This window comes from Notamacropus eugenii, chromosome 3 (assembly GCF_028372415.1).
Source record: "Notamacropus eugenii isolate mMacEug1 chromosome 3, mMacEug1.pri_v2, whole genome shotgun sequence".
Lineage (NCBI taxonomy): Eukaryota > Metazoa > Chordata > Mammalia > Diprotodontia > Macropodidae > Notamacropus > Notamacropus eugenii.
Genome location: NC_092874.1, coordinates 30683660 through 30707192, shown reverse-complemented (window position 1 = coordinate 30707192; position 23533 = coordinate 30683660). Strand labels below are relative to the sequence as shown.

Below are 23533 nucleotides of genomic sequence, written 5' to 3'. Positions count from 1 at the left end.
AAGATCATCTCTGTGGTCCCTTCTAGCTCTGGGTCTCAGATCCTTGGACTGAGACCTCATCTCTTCCCTTAGTTACAGTCTGATATCACCATCTGCTTGTGAATGTTTTCACCCAGATGTCCGATAGGCATCTCAAACTCAGTGAGTATAAAATAGAATTTACAATCTCCTCCTTCCCTCCCCCCTGCCAAAAATCAATCAATAGCTAGATAAGTAAATAGAAGTCCACCTCTCCTCCAAACTTGCCTATTTCTGTGATCTCCCAATCACTCAGATTTGCAGCCTGTATCAGTAAGTACCCCAACATACACAGGGGGGCTTGCTACCACAGGTTCTTAGATCTGCATTCATAAAAGGAAAGGCAACTTTTGAGGGTTAACAATCACTTTAATGAAGCACATGTATCCTTTAGTCAGTTCAGGGGCAAAAGTCAGTACCCTGTACTTCAGAGAAATCAAAGATCAACAGACATGGCTTTCTCTGTCTGACCATAATCAATACATACATCACAATTCAAAAGACAGGTTCTACTGTCTGACCATAGTTACCAGAGAGGGAAGCACATCTGGGTTTTCAAAGGAAGTGGGGAGGTGGGGGGCACGTGCTGCCTAGAGGCTTGCCAGAGTCTAATCTGCCCCACAAATGTCATTAACAAAAGGTGTGGACCTTCCTAGAAATCTTCCCAAGTCCAACAATGGGAGGGAAAGATCTTCCTTAATCACATTATTCAGAGGCGTTATACTTCTTGGTAAAAACAAAAAAAGCAAAAGATCCTACTTTGCTTGCCCTCACACAGCCTCAGATACTTCCCAGCTGCTCTCCTCTTTCTTTCCCTTACATCCAGCCAGCTAAGCCTTAGCTTTTTGGAAAAGAGATTTATTAAAACACATAGCAAGAATGGTGGGTACAAAATATTCCCCCTGAACCACTTGTACAACTGTGTGAACCTCGTTCACCCCAAGTCCGTGGGGACAGTGGGTTTGGACTCTAATATCCAATGGTAGTGAGACCTGCATGTTGAGAACCTATCAAACAGAGTGGATGCCTCGGGTGCCTCGTGCCTTTGGGCCCTCATGAAGCTCCCTTTAAAGGCAGCCCTTTCCTTGGTCCCAAGGTTTCCACAGTCCACAGGCAGCTTCACCCCCTGAAGATGTTGCCATTTCTAGTCACCACTGCCCCAGGGACCACTGCTCCCAGATTCTCCCACCCCAATAATAGGACCCCAACAATAGGCCACAAATGGGTCCAGTGGGTAGAGGGCTGAACTTTGAGGCGAGAAGACCTGAGTTTAACTCCTACCTCAGATACCAGCTGCATGACACTAGACAAGTCATTTACCCTCTCTCATCCTCAGTTTCCTTGCCTGTAAAATGGGAGTAATACTAATCACTAGGTTGTTGGGAGAATTAAACGAGAGAACATTAGCCAATGCTAAAGCTGGCTATAAACGATCACCAGCATCACGAATGCACAGTGGACTCCAGGACTGTAGATTTGGAGTACAAAGGGACTTCAGAAGCCATCAACTCTCAGAGCTGACAGTCTGAAGAAGCAAGTTCTATCTAGTTCTGTCTGCAACACCATGGCCCTCAATGGGCCATGAGACGTAAGCAAGCAGTGCCAAGGCCTCGTTGGTGGCCAAAGGAGAGGTTTGGTCTCTCCTTCCTTTTCCCATGCTCCCCAGTTATCTCTGGATAACTGAGGCCAGCTCCCCCACTCCACAGGACAGAGGGTCATCCTCCCCATTACTACTCATATAGGCCAACATAGAGCCAGCAACCTCTGCACCCTGGCAGAATGGATGGGCCTGTCCAGAATAGCCATGGCTTGCCTTGGATTTTGGGGGTTCCTGTCTCTTCTTTTCATGGCCTCTCAAAGCCATAAGGAAAAGAAGACATCTTTAAAAGGAGTTTTACCAAGTTGGCACTATCACTGGGTACTTTTCCTTTGACCTGTGTATCTGATCTAATTCAAGAGGGCAAAGGCTCATAAGGAAATGAAAGAAGTTATTGGCTTAGAGACAAAGCACGTTTTGCGATTTCCCCAGTCAGGGGTTAGGTTCTGAATGAAGGCCAGGGAGTGACTCAGCGAGGCAGTTAGTAGAAGAGAATGAGGTGGGCATCTCACTGAATGCTTTAAAAAAAACTATTAAAAATCCTATAAAACTATAAAAAAGTTATAATTTTTAAGGATTCAAGGCATATGTGTGTATATGTATGTACATGTTATTATTATAAATATTGGAATGAACAAATGAGGGAAAATCCATTTGATAGAGCCAAGGACTTCAGAGGCTCTGCTTCTCACCAAACAAATATTGAAACCTCACCCCTCCCTGCCAGCACATCAGTGAGGAGGGTGAACATTCTCACAAGCTCAGCTGAGGGGAGTGCTCCATGCCACAGGCCTCAGGAAGAGCTAAATGGAGGCCCCATTTTCTTCTCCTCTCCCTCTCTGTCTCTCTCCCTCTTCCCCTTCCCCCTCCCCTATCTTTCTGTCTCCCCCCTCCCCCACCACTTTCTCTCTCTGTATCTCTCAATCTTTCAATCTCTCCATCCTTCCTTTTTCTCCATCTCTCCCTCTCCCTCTCTCCTTACCACCCTCCCTCTGTCACTTTCTCTCTCTTTCCTCTCTCTCCCTCCCCTTCTCTTTCTCTCTCCTCTCTCTCTCTGCCCCTGTCCCTATATCTCTCTCTGTCTCTGTCTCTCTCTCCCCTCTCTCCTCTTTCTCTGCCCCATCCTTGTATCTCTCTATCTCTCTCTGTCTCTGTCTCTCTTCCTCCCTCCCCTTCTCTTTCTCTCTCCTCTCTCTCTCTCTCTCTGCCTCGTCCCTTATATCTCTCTCTGTCTCTGTCTCTGTGTTTCTGGCTCTCTCTCTCCTTTCTCTCTGTCCCTGTCTCTGTTTCTCTCCCTCACCCATTGTCAGCATGCATACCTTTTCCTCTCTAGTCTGACTGTCACCCCCCAGATTTTTAAAGTTCTTGTTCTAGGTTCCCTCTTCAGCAGCCATCTGGTGTCATCCCCATATTGGATCATCCTGCATGGGTTTTTGGGAGATGTGGTCCCCATATTACATACTTACTAGACAATCATTATGGGGCTACAAAGATAAGAAAAGATGTTGCTTGCCCTTCAGGAGTTTACATTCTGCTTCCAGTGTAAACCACAAGCATATTTATGTACTACATGCATGTGTATATACGTGTGTACACAGTCTATCACTTTCATGAAAACTAATTTCACTGGAACAAAAGTTGGCATGAGAGGGGGGATGGTGCAAGAGACCTGAGTATTGTTTTCTTAGGGTCTCATATCCTTCTTAGAACATGCCAGGTGCTAAATGAAAGCGAATCGCTATCGTTTTGTCTCAAACACTTACTTGCCCAGGCTCTGACATCCCCTAGCTGATGTTTTGCCCTTCACATGGCACCTGGGCAGAAAGTGCCAACAAAGTGTAATGCACTATTTGTCCCAAAAGGGACATGTTGGTGCCTCAGGGGCAGCTTGCCCAGACTGAATCTTGTCACAGAAAGCCTAGCTAGATCATTCTCAAGGAAATAAGGCACCTTTCTTTTTAAAGGTAACTCTGCTTCCACAGGTAACCTGTCATCCCACCTTATCCTCCTGGGGATTGGTGTGGGCAGGTGGAGAGCTCTCAAGGAAGTCAGCCTTACCACGTATGAAAGGATGTCATTCCTTCTGCTAAGGCATGATGTATGCCAGGGAAACCCAACAGGCTCTTCCAGAGGCCAGAAATTCCAACCACCAGCTCTGGTGTATTAATCAGAGGTCTCACCCAAAGAATCACCTGCTGGAAAGAATCCAAGTGAGGGAGAGTCACTGAGATAAGAGGAATGACTCACTCAGAAAGCTATGAATTTAGGGAAGGTTAAAGTTTGAGAGACAGCACATGTAACTAGGTGGCACAGTGGATAAGGAATACTGGCCCTGGAGTCAGAAAGACCTGAATTCAAATTTGACCTCCACACTTACTAGCTGGGTGACCCTGGGCAAGTTACATAACCCCATTGGCCTCAGTTTCCTCATTTATAAAATGATCTGGAGAAGGAAATGGCAAATGCCAAGAAAACCCCAAATGGAGTCACAGAAAATCAAACACAACTAAACAACATGTGGTGGAGAAGAAAGAGGGCCGGCCTTCCCAGTCAAAAAGACCTGTCTCTGACATATACTGGTTATAGCAAATCACTTCATGTCTTGCTGTCCCAGGAAACTTCTAAGAGTATAAGACCTAGATATGCATTCACAGAACCTGTTCCCTAAACCTATGAAAGCATGGATTTCATGAAAAGGGAAGAGGGGTGCTCATGCAGTTCCACCAACTGACTGGTCTCTCTAAGTTTCAGCAAATCTAACAAGTGTTCATTAAGCACCTACTCGGTGCAAGTTATTGTGACATGCACTGGAACTGCAAAGTCAAACAATTTTCTTCTTAAGTTTTAATTTAATTAATTTTTAAATGAACAATCTCTTCTGCCCACCTCCCCCTCTATTGAAAAAGAAAAAAGGAAAACAAATCTCTTGCAATAAATACACGTAGGGAAGCACAACGAATTTTGACCCTGGCCACATCCAGAAATATGTGTCTCTTTCCGCATCTTGAATCTGTCCCCTCTTGGTTCAGAAGGTAGGTGGCACCGTGGTAAGAGCTGAAGAAATGTTTGTAAAATTGAATACAGAAATGAAATGAACCACTCCCTGCCCTTAAGAGCACAGATTTAGATAAGGAAGGATCATAGCATCAGAGACCTTCCAGGTTGTGCAGTCCAACCCCACTATTTTTAGATTGAGGACACTGGGACTTGGAAAGATGACTGACTTGCCCAAGGTCATACAGGCAGTATGTGGTAGAACCTGAAGCCTTCCTTCCCTGCCTTCTGCTCATGCCTGGATCACACAGCTTTACTGTGTGATGGCAAAATCTACTGGCTCATTTCCTTTCACATTCCTTTCTGTGGTTGTTCACCTCTATCCTTCTGCATGAAGCATACATCACTTCCTTGAAATCTGTCCCATGAATCCCCTTCATAAATCTATCCTAAAGCATCCCCATGTATTTTTTATACAACCCTTTCCTGGGTCACTGCTTATGGTAGATTGGAAGATCTGCCTCAAAAGGAGGCATCTCACCCTCCAGAAGCTGAAACGTCATTCCAGGCTTAGACAGTCTTCCAGTTTAGGAAATTAAAGGGATCTTTTCTTTTTTGCTTTTAATACTTTCCAGTTCGGCTTGTCTGTAATCTGTTCTGCCATCTACTGTCAGAGAGGTGAGTCATGACTGTCCGCCCTCTGTGTTTGCCCTCCCTGGGTGATTCTGGACCAGTACACAAGGCAGCAACCCCACTTGGGTCCCTTTTCAGTCAGAGTTTTCACCTCTACACCTACCCACCGTTCTCACCACAGGAATTTTCTCATTAATCAGAAAAGATTCATGGATAATGGAACAAGTGGGAAAGGTCTGGTACAGACATTCTGGAGAAAAAGGGGAACCCACTCCCAAGACCAGCTCCAAGAAAAAGTGGGAAGTTGGCAAGGCATCCTCCAGGTGTCCACACACCCAGGGTATCTAAGCTACCTTCCATTCATTGAATAAAGGCTTCTTAATCACCTTCCACATTCTCTAGACGCTGTGCTAGTCACTGAGAAAAACAAAAACAAAAATGAGACAGTCTCTGTCCTCAAGAAGTTTCCATTCTTCTGGTAGTTGCCCAGGGACCCACAATGATGTAGCTCCACCTGTTCCTTTGTTCCTTGAACTCCTTTTGTCAGACCTTTCCTGACCTCACTCTACCTCCAAATCTGAGTCCCATTTCCTCAGGATCTTGCTAACTGGGGAGTGGCAGCTAATTAATCTGATAAATGAATTTAACTCTAATACATCTTAGTATGGACATAAAATAACTAGAGTTGACATTATGTAGCAGTTAACATCATCCCATTTTATAGATGAGATGGAGAATCTGAGGCTCCCAGAGGGGAAATGACTTGCCCATAATGAAACAGATGGACATAGGACATTAACCCAGGCCTATCCTGATTCTGAGTCATAAGTATCCTATGTCCTGTGTCAAATATGGAGTCTGCGGTTTGCATGCAGCCCACAACACTCCTGAGACTTGAACCATGTGAAAATGTAGTTTGTCAACAAGGGTTCTTCAACAAGCTGATCTTAATGTGTTGATATATTAATAAAAAAAAAAGGAATTTGTACCAACATGTGATTGTCTAAGATAATGTGACCTGCTGGGACCCTTACATATAGTTTAGTGTCCTCCATCTCTACTTGACTTTGACACTCTTGCACTGTTATGCTGACTTTCAGTGCTCAATGCCTCCCAAACAAACCATTCTACACATCAATTGGAAGTACCATGTAGTAGAAAGAGACAAGAAAATTTAAAAAATCTGATTTCTACACTCACCTCTGGCACAAACCAGGTGACTTTAGGCAAATCTCTCAACCTGCCTGGGCCTCAGTGTTCTCATTTGTAAAATGAGAGCTTTAGCCTAGATCAGAGTTTCCCAAACTAATTTGCTCACAGAACACTTTGAAGCTTGGGAATATATTGATGAGAAAAGCATAAATGCTGGTCCAAATGGCCTGGGTTTATAGAATCGTAGAAGGATAAAGAGGCAAGTAGTAAAGTAAAATTGAGGAAATCAAGTCTACTTTCATACTACAGATTACTACTTTTGGTATTCAAATCTTCATGACCCATTTGGGATTTTCTTGGCGTTGATACTGGAATGGTTTGTCATTTCCTTCTCCAGCTCATTTTACAGATAAGGAAACTGAGGCAAACAGGGTGAAGTGACTTGCCCAGAGTCACACAGCTAGTAAGTGTCTGAGGCTGGATTTGAACTCAGAGGAGTCTTTCTGACCACAGACCCAGCATTCTAGCCACTGCCCTGAACAGTGTGACACATAATCAGTATTTATAATATGTGCAGAATGAAGAGGGGAAATATTAGAGCATCAAAATTTTCTCCAATTATCCCTATTCATGTCATGTGAAGCAATAGAATTCTGCAGAAGAATCCAGTGAAAAGTCAACTATTGTAGCTGCTTCCAGCTCAGAGAATCTAAACTGACTTCATAATTCTCCTCTGGACCTTCAGGACACAGGAGTATAAACCGAATGAGTGAGCCTAATCATATTATGGTGAAAATTTCAGGCACCTGAGATCTTTTGGATCAAGTGGAAATCCCAGAAATATGTAACAGCTACCGAAGCTACACATGTTAGGCCTCGGGGAATTCTTACCAATGAATTCCTCTAAATTGGCCAATTTTCCAGTTCAGATTTTTCCACCTTACAGGCCTCTTTCTAAACTGCCAAGAATTAGCAACTAAGAAATTTTGGAAGATCATTTGAGCAGCGTCTGAGTTTGGGAATTCTTTTAATCATTAAAAAAAACACACTTCTATGTGATTGTACTTATCTATAAACATGCAGACTCAACGTGTTTCCTTGTTACAGTTTTTGGGGAAATTGGAAGAAAGTGAAATTTAGTGAGCGATGAATCTCTCTTCCCATCTTACTTATTTTGAATTCTGGATTGCGTATTTCTTTCAAGTGTTGGAAAGGATTTTAAAAGCCACTGAAAATGTGCCACTACTAACAAAACTACTATCACAGGGGATATCAGCGCTGGTCTGTCAGTGAGAGGGAGTATGGCAAAGTCTGTCTAGAGAGTAGCTCATCTGGAAAAGACATCAGTGGGTTAGTACCTGGCTGAGTCAGAAGCTGAGCCTAGTGGGGCCAAAAACCAAATGTGGTCTAAGTCTGCATTAAGAGAGACCTATGGGTTTCAGGGATACAGAAGTGATTGTCTCACTGTCCTCTGCCCCTGGCAGACTCTGCCTGGAGTACTGTGTTGAGTTCTGGACACCAAATGTTAGAAAGGATATTGATAAGTTGGGAGTACTGCCAGAAGAGGGTAGTCAGGGTGGTGAAGGTCCTTGGGACCATTCCAAATGAATGTCACTTGAAAGTACTGAGTTGTTTAGCCTAGAGAAGAAGAGCAGGAAAGGAAATGGTAGTTCATTTTAAAAAGTCCAAGAGCCAGCCTCCAGAAAAGGGATTGGGTTTGCTCTGTTTGGCAGCAGAGGGCAGATGCCAGAGCAATGAGTGGAATTTATAAAGAGGAAGATTTGAGTTAGATGCAGGGAAAGCTCAGCCCAATTAGAGCTGTCCAAAAGCACCATGAGCTGCCTCCAAAGGTCAATGGAGGTCTTCAAGCTTAGACCAAGTGACTACTCATCAGGTTTGTGGCAGTGGAAATTAGGGGTGGGAGGGAGAGCATAAATTGGACTACATGTCAGCAGAGGCCCCTTCCAAATTCTAAAATTCTGTAGGTCTAGTAATGTATAGAATGTTGGGCTTATACTTGAAAAGATCTGAATTTTAACTCCACCCCTGACACTCATTAGTCATGTGAAGCTGGACAGATAATAATAACAGTTAAAAGCTAACATTTATATAGAACCCACTACGTGCCAGATACCATGCTGAGGACTTCTTGCAAATATTTTACTTGATCCTCAGAACAACCCTAGGAGGTAGATGATGTTATTATCCCTATTTTACAGATGAGGAAACTGAGGCAAACTGAGGTTAAGTAATAGCCCAGAGTCACATAGTTAATAAAAGTCTAAGGTCACATTTGAACTCAGGTCTTCCTGATTTTAGACTCAATGATCTATCCATTGTATTACCATCTATCCATTGTATTACCTAGCAGATGACTTAAGGGCCTTGGACACCTCCCTAGGATATATAAACCTAGTTATAGACCAGTTGTGATTTGTGTTAACCTACAGAACTTCAATAATGACAAAACCAACAAACAAACACAGATTATCTCCATATGACCATATGACCATTTGTAAAACATAAAAAATCCAAACCCATATAACTCTAAAGTGACCTATTTTTAAACTAGGAAATACTATCACAGTGCTAAAAAACACAGGAAAGAACAATGAGGCAAAATAGAGGTAGCTACTTGACTTCCTGCTCAGGGAGGATATCCTCAAACCTAAGATTTATTACCACTAGTTCCATTTATTTTATTTTTTTTTATACAGAATTTGGTTTCCTTGAATGATCCTCTGAAGCCTTGGTGGATCTGTGATCTCACAGAAGGATGCAGTGAATACTCCTTCCAAGGGTCCAAAGAGAATCTTGGGCTCAATGAAAGCATTACAAATTTCCCCAAAGGCAATTTAACCCATCTGCCTTCTTCAATTCAATTTGTGGTCCAACGCATTGCAGTATATGTTGTGAATATTTTTTACTCATCTGTTCATCCAAATATGGCCCCCATGAACTGATTCATATTTATAAGAATAACAGCCATTCCGCAACTGATAAATGGTGGCAGGATGAGAACAGGACGTTTTCAGAGAAAAAATCCAAGCTATCAATATCCATATTACACACATACACACACACACACACACACACACACCACTAATAATTAGGAGGTTATACATTGTTTCAAGACTTAACACAATCCACATCTCATCAGAGTTCCTCAACAATATGAGGACAAAATATAGTATCTGCCTCCTCCGTATATTACAGGCATAAACTTGAATTGAAGTGAATGAAGTACCTTGGTATCCTTAGATGAAAGATAATACTCAAATCACCCATTGTATTATGGATATCATAGTCATGGAATATTAAAGTTGGAAGGGACCTCAGCAATCACCTGGTATTCTTTTTTACATGTGGATGCTGAGACTCCTAGAACTTATGTGACAGAGAGAATTCCAGCATCTCAGAATAGGAAGGAACTTCAGGAGCTGTTCAGTCCAAACCATAGCTCCTCAGAGCAGGGGAAGTTGTTAAGGGAATTTGTTCAACAACAGTCCCAACACGAGGTCATCCAACCTTCATCTGAAGTTCTCCAATAAAGCCATACCCACCCACACTACCTCCTCAGGCATCTTAGCTAGTGTTCTTCCTTATATCAAACTCTACAACTTCTACCCCTTTCTCATAGTTTTACCCTGTGGAGCCAAGCAGGACAAATCTAATCCCTTTTCCAAACACATCCCTTCAAATTCTTAAAAGATAAATATCATGTTCCCCTCCTCACCAAGTCTTTTATTATTATGGTTGAGCATCCCTTTTTCTTCAACTAATCAATCAGCAAGCATTTATAAAGAGCAAACTATGTGCTAGGCACTGTGTTGGCCATCCTGACCATTTTCCTCCAGCTTGTCAGCATCCTTCCCAAAATGTGATGTTACCTGGAACTGATCACAGTACTTCAGTTGTAGTCTAACCAGGGCAAAGTGTTATAGAATGATTACCTCCCCTTATTCCAGACCCTAGGTCTATCTCCATGCCACCTAAGTTGATTCATATGGAACTTGCTGAGACTAGAACTTGGGTCTCCTGACACCACAGTCAGTATCTGTTGCACGACCCTACATTGCCTCTATTTTCAAAATAGCTTCCAAAGACAATGCAGAAGTCATGAATTGGCTGGCTGCTCTACTCCAGTCTCTGACCGTGGTGTCCTGTAACTTGTAAGATCAGTGACTGTACTTCTTCTGCCCATAGAGGTGTGGTAAATAATTTCCTGTGACAGGAGCGGTTATGCCCATCTTCCCACTCACTGTTCTAATAACAGAAATGAGTACTAAGGAGACATAATGGGTCCAGAGGAGCCATTATAATTGATTGGATAATACCAGACATTCTCAGATTTCTAAAGGAAGTGTCATTATTAATCTATTATTCCAGCACATACTCTGATGAGATTCAACATAATTATTTTTTAAAACTTATATTCAAAAACTGAACAAGGAGGAAGCATTGACATTTCAATAGTCATGTCAATATGAACCTTCCCAGGGCTCTGAAGTAATAATAACTGCCTACTTTGCAGAGCGCTTTAAAGCTTGGAAAGCACTTTTCATATATTAGCTCCTTTTGAACCCAGCAACTATGAGAAAAGTTGAAGGTTTTAGAAATAGTGTTATTGTCCCACTTGTACAGATGAGGATCAGATGTGACTTTATAGGACCAAAGACTCTGAGATGAAAGGGATCTAAGAGGTCATCTAGTCCAACTACCTCAATTTATAGATGATAAACTGAAGATCAGCCATGATCACACAGTTATATGTCAGAGGTGAAATATGATCCCAGGTTTTTTAATTCCAGGTCCAAACTGTATCCACTATATTGTGCTCTCTCTTGAATGACAGCAGGTTTTGGGTAAAGAAAGAAACTGAATCACAATTGAAAATCTGCCTCAAATTATTATAGGTATTATACATATTCAGACCAGTAATGTTTCCTGATGTTCCCTGGATGGAACAATGGACTCTAATAGCTGGGCTTGTACTGGGACCCCTGGCCTCCTCTACCTCTTGTACAGGTTTCTTTAATTTGGCACTGAACTTGTCAGCATCAAAAAGTCTGGGAAAATTGCACTGTCCCAATCTCCCAGCAATAAGGTCGATATAGGGGAGGAAGGAGTAGGAAAAGAAGCACCTGTTTGAGACAGATAGACTACATCTAGGAGAGAGACCATCAGAAAGAAAATCAAAATTGGCTGTGTAAGCCAATATGGGGATTTGTTTTTCTTGACTATGCATATTTATTATAAGAGATTTTATTTTTCAGTTAGGGATGGGATGGGAGGGGTAAGAATAAGGTAGCGAAAGAAAAAGAAAATGAGACATTGAGACATTTTTTTTACAATATAGAGAATGGAAGAAAGATCAGAAAGAAGCACAGACAGGCAGGACAACTTTGAAAGCTACAGGCTGTACTTATTATATACTTTAAAAGAAAAAGAAGCCACACATAATAGAGATCTATAGTTTAATGTACAATTCTCTTTTTCTGTCCTACTATATATAAGGAAGCAGCCAATTTTATTTGGTGTCTAAGTTCAGAATAAAAACAACAATAATGATAAAAGAGTGCCTATGTGATTAGAAAATGTCCAGTGCTGATTTGAAATGTGAAATGGCTAATTAGCATGTTATGCTTTGATGAGGCTTATCTAATAGCTTCAAGCCAGCTACAATAGTAATTATCCATAAGCCACTAAATTCTGTTCTAATCATTCTGTAATGCATACTAGGATTCTGTTGTGATTAGCATTCCCCTTTCTGCAAGGGAATAAATGACCTGTTTCATGAACCCAATTCATATGTATGCACTGGCTACCTTTTTACTTTCTTCCTTTCTGGTAAATCCCTTAGACTTCAAGTTGTACCTATTTCTATTGAACAATTAGCAACTTTCCCCAGGATGGTAGGATGGAGGTTTAGGGTGGGAGAGAAGGAATGAGACAAGAATAGGAGAAGGGAAAATCTCCTTCCCTTATTAAGAAGCCAAGGTTCCCCAGAACTAGACCAAGATACAATGCAATGGCTAGGTAAAGGCTAGGGACTGATGAAGGTCACCAGGCCTGGGGGATTCCACTGAACAGTGCCACCAACCTCTGTACTAGGTAAGCACCTAAAATGCCTGGAAATGTCCAAAAAGCGAAATCCCTGCCTGACTCCTGGGGGCTGTTCCATAGAGTCTGGGCACGTGCTCTTTCGCTCCATGGAGAAAATACATGCTCAGCCCCCTTGCTGAGGGACATACTACACCAGTGGATCTTCGTTGTTCTCCATGTCTCACAACTAGGAGGCTGTGCCAAGGAGGATTATAACTGAGAAAAGAAGCTCCTCCCATTCTGTAAGAGGCTATAAGGAGAGAGGCTAGACAGTTTCCAGTCTCTTTTAAAATGACATCTCTTTGGGGGCACAGTCAATACCAATCCTCTCCAAAGTGACCATTAATCTCCTAAATGCCGAGTTTAACACCTTTTCTCAATTCTTGTACTTCTTAACCTCTCTGCAGCCTTTAACACTATCAACTGCCTTGTTCTCCTGGACCTTCTCTACTCTTTAGGTGATCTCTCCCGGTTCTTCACCTACCCTATCTAACCATTCCTTCTCAGTCTCCTTTAATGGATCTTCATCCAGGCAATGCATGTTAACTGTGGATGTATTCCAACACTCTATAGTGGACCTCTTCCCTTCACATCCTATACCAATAGTTCTTAACCTGGGATCAAAGAATCCCTTGATAGATTTCATAGGGTCTGTGAACTTGTATGGGAAAAAAATTATGTTTTTATTTTCAATAAGCTCTAACAGAAATTGAGCACTTCCTTTGATTATAAAAGTGGACATACAGTAATGTTAACAGTACTTGTGACTCTGTCACCAACAGATATCATAAATATTTTCAAATTACTTTAGAGATATGATAGATAGATATCTTGAGTTTATACTCTTCAAAATTACTAGTAAATAAACTTGCCATTAGCTCAAATATGATCACATCCTTATTACTGTCTACAAACAATATTTTAATATAATTGTTTTCCTTTGAACACTACATATTTTTAAGTTTTTAAAAAAATATTATTCTAAGAAAGGGTGCATAGGTTTCATCAGACTGCCAAAGTTTTCAACATACCCCAAAGTTGAGGATACCTGTTTTATATTGTTTCACTTGGTGGGTGACCTCATCAGCTCCTGTAGGTTTAATCATCATCTCTCTGCAGATGATCCTCAGATCTATATATCCAGCCTTAATTATTCTCCTGAGGCCCAGTCTTATATCATCAGCTGACCTTTAGATATCTGGAATTGGATGTCCCATAGATACCTCAAACTCAACATGTCTGTAAATATCATAGGCTCTGAGAATCTTCTCCCAACTCCCACTCTCACTGGGTCAGGTCCAACCCTACCTAATTTCATACAAGGCTACAACTCCTCAGGATTCTAGGGATACCCAGGGGGCTGAGAATTTCTTCTCTAATGCTATCAGCTCAAGCCATACATTCCAAAATGCTGTCTCCAATACTTTGATCATCAGTTATTAGAACGCCTCCGTCACTTAGCGAGTTAATATCAATGAGTTCTTTACTAAAGGATATTTACTGAGAAGATATTTCAAGAGAAGCATAAACATTTGCTCCCAATATCTAGGGACACACTTTCCTTTATACTCTTTCAGTCACCAGTGGAGAGTGGACTCAACCCTAAAGTCATTTCTACAAAGCATTTTCCCTCACCAAATTCATTTCCACCTGTAGATAACACCAGATAACACCCAGGCTATCACTGGGCTTGGCTTTCCAACCTTAGTCCTTAGGGTTCTGCCTCGGCTACAAGTTAACTCTTGAATTTGTCATGGCTCGTTCTCCACATCTTTTGAGGCTTATATTGTTGTAGCTACATGCAATATTCCTTCACTCAGAAGTAGAAAAGACCAAGAAGCAAAGAATGCAGGCCTGTGTTCATGGCCACATGAGTGTGCAGATCCCTAAGGCCCACAGTTATTCTCCTGACCCAGAGGTTTACAGCAGCATATCTTTCCTTGATAACAAACAAGTCAAAAAAGATAAAATATCTAGGCTATGAGAAAGGGCTTTTGTAAGCATTTTCCTTCTAGCTCTGTAGCCAAAAGAAAAGTTCCTCTTCATGTGATAAGAAGAGTAGGAACATGCTGTGCACGTATTCTGAAGTTCAGGTGCATCTACTCCTCATTCCCATAAAGACCGGACTAATGGAACAGTCTCTGGTTACATGTCCAAAACAGAAGTCAGTGTCTGCCCTCTAAACACTCCCCTCTCTCTAGCTTCCTATTATTGCCAAGGATTCCACCATCTATCTTTCTCAGTCTCATACTAAACTCTTCTCTTTCACTCATCCCACTTATCCAACCTGTTGTCAAGCCTTATCATTTCTTACCTTGACAGAATCTATTATTTATGTTCCCCTCTCCTCATTCGTACAGCTGCTGGTCTGGTGGAGGCTGTCATCACCTCTCACCTGGAAGGCTGCAATAGCATCCCTGCCTTCTCTCTCTCTCTCTCTCTCTCTCTCTCTCTCTCTCTCTCTCTCTCTCTCTCTCTCTCTCTCTCTCTCTCCTTCTCTCCCTCCCTCCTAAAGTGAAGGTCTGACTAAAATCAAAATCCTCTAAGATGCAAAGTCCTCTGGTTTTTAAAGCCCTTTACCTGGCCCCTTCCCACTTCCCCAGTCTTATCATGCATTACTTCCCTCCTCAAACTTTATGGTTTAGCTAAAAATGATCTATTTACTGTTGCTCTTACATGACATGCCATGGTCTCTTGATTTCAGACCTTATCACTGGCTATCCTTCAAGTCTGAAACGCTCTCCCTCCTCATCTTTATCTGCTAGCTTCCCTGATTTCTTTCAAGAAAGCTCAAATTCCTCCTGGGTCTCCCTTTCCCATATGATTCCACCTGAGGATCATAGTAGCACCTACCTTCCAGAGTTGTTGTGAGGATCAAATGAGGCAGTTAGTAAAGTGCTTAGCACAGTGCTTGGCACATAGTAGGCACTTAATAAATGTTTGTTTCCCTCCCTCCTTCCTGTCTTGCTCATATTTTATCCTTGGCTCCAATCCTAATCATGTCTTGGCCATGACTCTGTTCCAAGTTCAAATGATCCTGAATGGAGTCCAGAGGAGTCCTGTCCTAACCTCCTTCTGTCAGCTTCTGTCAGCTCCACAGCTCCTTCTCTCTGACCATCCTCTTCATTTCTTCCCAGAAGTCCATTTTAGATTAAATCCTAGACCATGGCAACCTAAGGAACTTTAGGAAGCCTGCCTAGCTTGAAGCCTATCTGGTTCACCCAGTTCCTGTGCCAATAATTGTGGGTAAGACAAGCCCAAATCACCTTCACTGTAGCATTGACACAAGTTTTATAATTGGTGTGACCTCCTTATCTTCAAGGAGTCTATAACCACAAGTTAGTAACCACCCAAAGCTCTGAGTGGCAAGAAGTGAGTGTCCCATCTCCAAGTGTCTCCAAGCTCTCTTTCCTTTTCAGTTCAGTTCAGGGAAACAAGACAAACAAGAAAAAGGAAAGTGATGACATGGTCCTGGTACCCAAGGAACTTACAATCTAGTTAAAAGAGAAATGTAATTTATAACACACCAGTAACAGCACAAGTTGGAATATGATTAAATGCTGTGAGTAGAAGAGGTGGAAGATTTCTAGTTAGGAAAAGTAAGAGAAAGTGGCCTCCTCCTTTACTCCCCTCCCACTACGGCCTTGAAGGAATTCAATATAACTCAAGAAATGTTTGGTTTGAGTCTTTGTTAATTAAGTTTTGTCATCCTCCAGCCCCCTTCCTGCATGAAAGCAGGACTGGTTCCCCATTGGATCCTGGGCCTTGGCTTTATTTGAGAAGGGAAAGTTGAAGACTTAACCAGAACAGCCCCAAAGCTGGTCTTCCTCCCACCCTGACTGGGCTGAGTAGGTGAGTATGAGGCCTGGATCCTACTCTTCTCCTACATATGTTCTTGAAGGCAGGAAATCTTGTCTTTCTGTCTGTATCCCCAGCACCAAGCACAATGCTTCACTCAAATCAGGAGCTTAATAAATGGTTGTTGAATTCAATTGAATACCGAATATGAGGAACCACCACTGCAAATGCACAGAGATGGGAGGTGGGAAGTCATCTGTGGGGAACTGCTGGCTGACAGAAGAGAGTGTGTGAAAGGGGCAATACCTAACATAACTCAAAAGGTTCTTAGGAATCTGATTGTGAAGGGCTTTCAATGCCAAGCTGAGGATTTTGTGTTTTATCCTGGAAAGGGTAGGGAGCTCCTGGAGATTATTACATAGGAAACTGGAATAATGAAATCTGGGTTTTAGGACTATGAATTTGGTAGTTGTATGCGGGTTGGATTGGGAAGGGAAGTGACTTGGAAACAGAAAGAGCAGGAAGGATGCTTATAATAGGATATAGAATTATAATAATCCATGGAAGATGTGAGGAGGGTCTCAAATCTGATGGACAAAAGGGAATACAAGTGAGACATGTCGAGGAAGTAGAATCAAATTGATAAGAAAATTGATAAGATTTAGGGACTGCTCAAATAATGAGGGGTAAGGGAGAAGGGAGGGGAGAGAGAAGGAAGACTCAAGAGGAGTGTTTCTGTGGGCAAAGATGCTAGGAGAATCCATCCAAGCCCTGGAGGTGGTCATGTGTTAGGAATACGAACTCACGAGAATCAAGAAACCACATCACTGGAGCATTAGGATGAAGAACCACATCAAAAGCTGATGTAAGGTGGAATAAGATTAGAGCTAGGCTCTGGTGGGCCTTGAATGCCAAGCTAAAGAGCTTTCATTTCATTCAGAAGTTAGTGAGGAGCAGGTGAAAGTCTCTGGTGCTACTACGAAGCATCTGCTGCATCAGCTTCTTTTCCACATTTGGCACCAATGCTGTAGGAGCCTTTGTCTCAGCTACCACTGGCATGGTCAGGGTATTAACTGCCACCTCCCTGGTGCCCAGCCCCTGGCAAAGGCCAGTATGTATGCCATTTCCCAGACTTCTAGCAGTCACTGTTCTGAGCTTCGAAAGGGTCCCAACCCTTAGCACGATGCCTGCACATAGTAGGTGCTGGCACTGATGGTTGATTGATTCATTCAAGGTCAGAAAAGGTCTGGTGCAGCATCACCTAAATACAGGAAGGAACCGATGCAAGCTGACAAAGGACTAGGCAGGAGGCTGCTCTGGGCCCTGAGCTCCTGGCTGCCTGCCAGCTCCTCTCCAAGGAGGCCCTGGGCAAGCTGGGCAGGAAGAGAGGCAGCTCAGCGCCTGCTGCAGGCATTCCTGGTTCTGCCCAGCAGCCAATGAAAAGGCTCAGCAGACTGGCAAGCAGCCCGCTCCTGCAGGGAAGCCCAGAGAAGCAGAGCACACTGCGCATGCCCACAAGGACAGAGACATGCGCTGGCATCCCCACTGCACCTAGAAAGGTGTTCTCTTTCTCCTGGTAGAAGGGAAGTGCCTTGAGGGCAGGTTTCGGTTTCTGTGTCTTTTGTGTCCAGTTTTTAGCACCCTGTCTGGTGTAGGTGGTCAGTAAACATTTATTAAATCCCGGCTATGGGCACTTGGTAAAAGTCTCTTTGAATTGCATCAGCTAATATAGAAAGATGTTTTGCATGACTTCACCTGTATAATGGATACTATATCACTTGCCTTTTCAGTGGATGAGGGAGGGCCTGGAGGCAAGGAGAGAATCAGGAACTCAAAACTTTAACAGCAGCAGCAGGAGAAGCAGCAGTGGTAACAGTAGTAGTCGTAGCAGTAGCTACGGGGGGATGGGTGCCAAATAATCTGGATGGGTCTCCTGGCCAAGCTGGGACTACATCTCCCAATTCTCTCACGAGGAAAGCAAGTGTAAGAGAAAACCCTCTGGGCAGAGGCTAGTTGAGGAACACAGATTAGTCCTTAGTAATGCTAAAAGTTATCTAGGGATGGTGAAGGAATACAACAGGAGTGCTAGTCAAAGAACCTGGGTTACTACGTCTTCTACTTAGCAACTCTGTGACCTTGGAAAAGTCATTTCTTTTCTTAAGCCCTCAGCTTCCTCTCTATAAAATCAGGGGATTGAACTAGGTGCCCCTCTAAGGTCCCCTCCGACTCTAAAATTCTATGAGTACATAATTCTACCAACTAAGGGCTCTTAACTTTTCCTGTGTCATGGACGCCTTTGGGTCTTCTCAGAATGCCTTTGATTGCATAAAAACTAAAACACAGAGGATTACAAAGGAAAACAATTTATGGAAACATAGTTATGAAAATATTTGTTAAAAGAAAAAGTTCACAGACTTCCAGACTCCTCCTGTGAAATGCTGTTGAAGAAATCCAACCTAGACCAAGTCCAAATGCATTTATTAAGCACCAATTATATGCCAATCAATAAACATTTATTTAGAAGGACAGTCTCTGCCCTCAAGGAACCTAATTTAATGGGGGATGACAAAAAAATTAAGGGAGCTAAAAAGCTGGGGGAGGGGGTACTGAAGACTGGAGAGTAAGATTCCAAGCCAGGAGAGAATTTAGATTAAGGACAAAAAGAGTTTAGCTTCGGTGTCAACTGATGAACTAGGGTGACTTTTACTGGTAGCATTCCATAGTAGCTAAGGAAACCTGACCATGCTTGGTGGGTTAACTATAACATAAAAGACTGTTATTAGACAGAGGAGAGAATGGAGCCAATGAGAGCCAGCAGAGAGGGAGGAGAGGGCCTCATCTCTGGCCTCCTTTGCTCCCTCCCTCCCCCTCTCCCTTGGCCAGAGAAAGATCGTGCATGCTCAGAAGGTCTGGAGAATTTGGGGCCACCTCTCATCTTTCCATTGGCATCTTTGAATTATCTCTTGGTACAAAAATAGCTGGGATCAGCATATGCACTTGGAGTCAAGAATGGACTAGATTTAATTCTGGAAAGCGGATAAGTGATGGCCCCTTAAGGATCCCAAAAAGAAGCTATCCCAAACTTAAGGGAAATTTCTTTAGCCCCCTCCCCCAACACCACCAAGATTTCTAGCAACCAGGAGATGTGTTACTCCTTAGTGGCGTGGGCTGGCTGAAGTTTGATCCTTCATTCCCCTGACTCTGTATGTACTCATGGGAGAATGTGTCACACACCTTTAAGGAGAATGTTTTGTATTAACTCTACTGCCAAAGTAAAAGACTCCTTTTTAAAGCTATCTAAATCTGATTGGTTAGTCGGTAATGGATCCATGATCATGGAGGAAGACACAATGTTAGGGACCTGTAAGCATCAGAATCACTCACGCTTCAGGCCTACTCCTAGATTCTGAGGACCTGATTCGCCAATTATCAATCAATCAATCAATAAACATTTATTAAGCACTGGTGCTAAGTGCTTGGAACGCCAAAAGAGGCAAAAGCCAGTCCCAGAGCTCAATGGGCTTATGGTCTAGTTTGCATTAGAACAAGGAAACCAATGTATACAAAGCAAGCTATAATCAGGATAAAACAGGAAATAATTAATAGAGGGAAGGCAACTGGAATGTAGAGGGGTTGGAGAGGACTTCTTCGTGGAATTTCAGCTGGGATTAAAAGAAATGCCATATTTGCATCCAGTCTCCCTCATTAAAATGCAAACTCTAGGGCTGGGACGGTTTTGTCTCCCAGCATCCTCCCCAGGCTCAGCATTGCACCTCACAAGCCGTACTCAATAAATACTTATTGACCAAGTTTATTCATATTCTTAGTGCCCTGCCATCTAACTTCTGGCAGCTATCATTTTGTTGCTTTGAAGAAACGTCTTCATTTTTATGATCAGTTAAGTACAGACCGACCATCGTACCTTTAAGTCAGAATTCGATGACCACCTCTATGTAGATGATTCTGAGATCCACTGCACTGGCCCTCACCTCTCTCCTGACCTTGGGTTTGGCTCCTCCAAGGGCCTTTTAGCTATTTCCAACCAGTGTTTCACCCACATCTGAAACTCGACATGTCTAAAGCTGAATTTAGTTTTCCTCGCAGACCCCCTTCTTTTCTAACTTTTCTCTTAGTGTTGAAGGCACCATCCTCATCTCAGTGTCCAGGTTTACACTACGGGTCAATCTTAACTTTTCATTTTTTCTTCTCACTCATTCACAGGCCATTTGCTACCAAGGCCTGGCATTCCACCTTGTCCATCACCCCCTGGTCTCTGCCCTTTCTCTCCTCTAATACTGTCAACCTCTTGGTGCAAGTCCTCACCACCGTAGGTCTGGACCATTGCAATTGCCACTGTGGAGGGGGGGTGGGGGGGTCTGCCTGCCTCAAGCCTCTCTCTATTCCAGTCCACTTTACTCAGCTGTCAAATTGACCTTCCAAAAGCCCAGGCCTGAAAGTCATCCCATATTCAAGAAACCCCAGGGGCTCTCTGTAGCCTCCAGGATCAGATGTAAAAATCCTTCGGTTGGCTTTTAAAGTTTTCAGAGTCTGGCCCCCTTCTAAACCTTCCAGGACTTCCTAAACCATCCCTGCCCTTCCAGTCCTCTTAGACCCAGGGAGGCTGGCCCTGCTGTTCCTGAAAGACTGCTCTCCCCTCCCTCAGCCTCCTGACTCCCCCCAGGCTTCTTTTGGGTCCCAGCTTCTGCAAGAAGCCTTTGCTATTTCCCTTAATGGGAGTACCATCCCCAGTTATCCTGCATATGCCTTGTCTATACCCCGTTGTGTGCACACATTTTCTCCCCCACTGGACTGTGAGCCCCTACAGAGCAGGGAATCGGGTCATGCTTCTTTTTGTATCCCCCAGGTCTTAGTACAATGCCTGGCACCTCAATGTCTGTTTGCTGATAACTTGACTAGAGGAAGACCTGAGTCCTAGTACTTCCCTTCCACACCCTTGCTGATGACCTTGGGTGAGTCCTCAGGGTCGCTCTCTACCAGGAGTTTCAGGACAGGTGCTAGTCTGCTCCACAGAGGATGCCAATGCCTATGTCGATGAAATAAACAGATCCAATTTAAAAAAATCAATCTGCTAGGAGACAGGAAACAGGTCAGACAATAAGCATCTGGGAATCAAGGTGACCTGAGAACCAATCTGCCATCCAACTTCCCAGCTGAGGGGGGCAAGTCTGTGTTCCTGGTAAGTGCCTCATCTGTAACATGGGAAGAATCATTAATAATAGCACCTACCTCCCAAGATTTTTGCGAGTATCCAAAGTGCTTTGCTAACCTCAAGGCTCCATAGAAAGCCTAGCTTTTATTATGATAATATCTGAGTGAGGCTCTGATCTCTACCTATGGTTTAATGAAAGGGAAGTCCCCCTGGCTGTTGCTTTTTCCCTGAGTGGCTGAAGAAGGGCTGGGGGCACGTGGGAGGGAAGAGGAGTAGTCTCTGTTAATTACATCAGCCCTGCATTGTGAAGGAGGCCAAGTCAGGGTTCTCCTACAGTCACAGAATGACTAGGTCTGCCCTGCTTACTCGGGTTCTCCTGACTGACAGGAAATACCCTCCCCATCAGGTGATATTGCTCAAGCAAAACATTTTTCGTGGTCAGAGCTGTCTCAGGGATACCACTTGATTACACAATCCGATCGTTTGCTCTCTGTCTAGACACAGAATCGTGGCTGCAGGGAGGATGCTGGGGAGGGCTCTGTTCCCACCTTTGACAAGTCCTCCCTGGTGAGTCTGAATGCTCCATATGTACTGGAGCCAGTGGTAACCCTTGGGATCTGCTCCTTCTTGGGGTTGGATTCTGTCCTTTTTAATTGTGTTGACATTGCAAGGAGTGTAGTGCCCAGGATCCCCGAGCTTCTGTGTCCTTGGCTCCTACCCAAAGAGCCCTTTCTCTGTGCAATATTCATTTCACTCAGTCCTGCCTTCCCAAATAGATTTTAAACCTTCCAAGGGGAGGGAGGGTGACTCATGCATCCTTCTTTATAGATTCTCTGTAACTGCTTGGTAATCATGAGGCTGTGTGTTTCAGTGGGAATCCTACAAGATTTCCTAGGATCAAGGAAACTTCAGAGGTCCATCTGCTTGCCTCATTTTACAGTTGATATCAAGGACCAAACGAGGTCAAAAAGCTTGCCCAACATCAGAGCTGTTACAGGCTGGGAGGGGGGGAGAGGAGAGAGGGGAGGGGGAAAAGGGGGAGAAATGAACCCAGATCTGAGGAGAACTGAGCAGTTCATTTCTGGCTGCCTCTATTTCCTTACTTCTAGGAAAAGGGACTAGATTTCACTAACAGAAGGATCTGTCCAATGTGGAAACCCCTTCTACCAAGGCAGGTCAGCACCTTCTCAACAACTCAAGATTTTCTGAGATGAGAGGACTTGTCCAGAGATGTACAGCCAGTATGTGGCCAAGGCAGGCCTTTGATCCAGATCTGTCTGGCTTAGAGACAAGCTCTCTATCCATTACACCAGAGATGTAGTCCGAACAAGATTAAAATGTAACTGGGAAATGTTTTAACAAAATAAATAAAAAATTATACAATACGAATAATGTTCATTTGTCATTTTTCTAAGTCAATATCCAAGTGGCAGAGATGCATTTCTACTTGAGTTTGTGTCGGTCTGTTTTCAAACTCAGGTCTCCTTTCCCATATTTATCATTTTTTTTAGGCTCAATGAAGTTGTTCCATTACCTTTATATGTGTTAGTTTGCTCAGCCATTCCCCCAAACTGACAGACATCCACTTTGTTTCTAGTTCTCTGTGAACATTAGAAGAGCTACTAAAAATGTGTATGTGTGTGTATATGTATATATATACACACACATATATATACACATACATACATATATGTATATATACATACATATATATGCACATGTGTGTGTTTTCCCTTTGACTTTGACTTCTTTACTTCTTCGGGGTCACACACTGGCAATATCTGAAATATTTTTGTCTTTCTTTGTGTCTCCAGTGACTGGCATAGCACCTGGAACACAGTAAGTGCTTGACCGAAGTAAGTGCTTTTTGATTGGGGGAAAAAACCCTCGGGTCTCTTGACCCAAGATCCAGCTCACTTACCCTTTTCACCACACTAAACTCAATTAGAGGAAAATGGGAGTGTTTGAATTTCCTTCATAGCTGAAAGCATCATTGCAGCACCTGGCAGCTGAAAAACAAAAGATGGCATTTGAGAATTGAGACTACAGCTATCTAGGATGGAAAT

The 23533-nt window shown here is 43.1% G+C and overlaps 1 long non-coding RNA gene across 2 annotated transcripts in view; it reads left to right on the top strand.

Annotated features, from left to right (window-relative positions):
• The window catches only part of LOC140532580 (uncharacterized), a 41202-nt gene extending 18343 nt beyond the window's left edge, over window positions 1–22859 (top strand). The window contains exons 3-6 of one of the 2 annotated variants that reach the window (XR_011976585.1): window positions 16216–16351; window positions 21162–21494; window positions 21966–22034; window positions 22577–22859. This is a non-coding gene — a long non-coding RNA (uncharacterized lncRNA). The remainder of the gene's footprint in view (window positions 1–16215; window positions 16352–21161; window positions 21495–21965; window positions 22035–22576) is intronic. The other variant, XR_011976584.1, reaches the window with a different exon arrangement.
• Window positions 22860–23533: the final 674 nt, after the last annotated feature.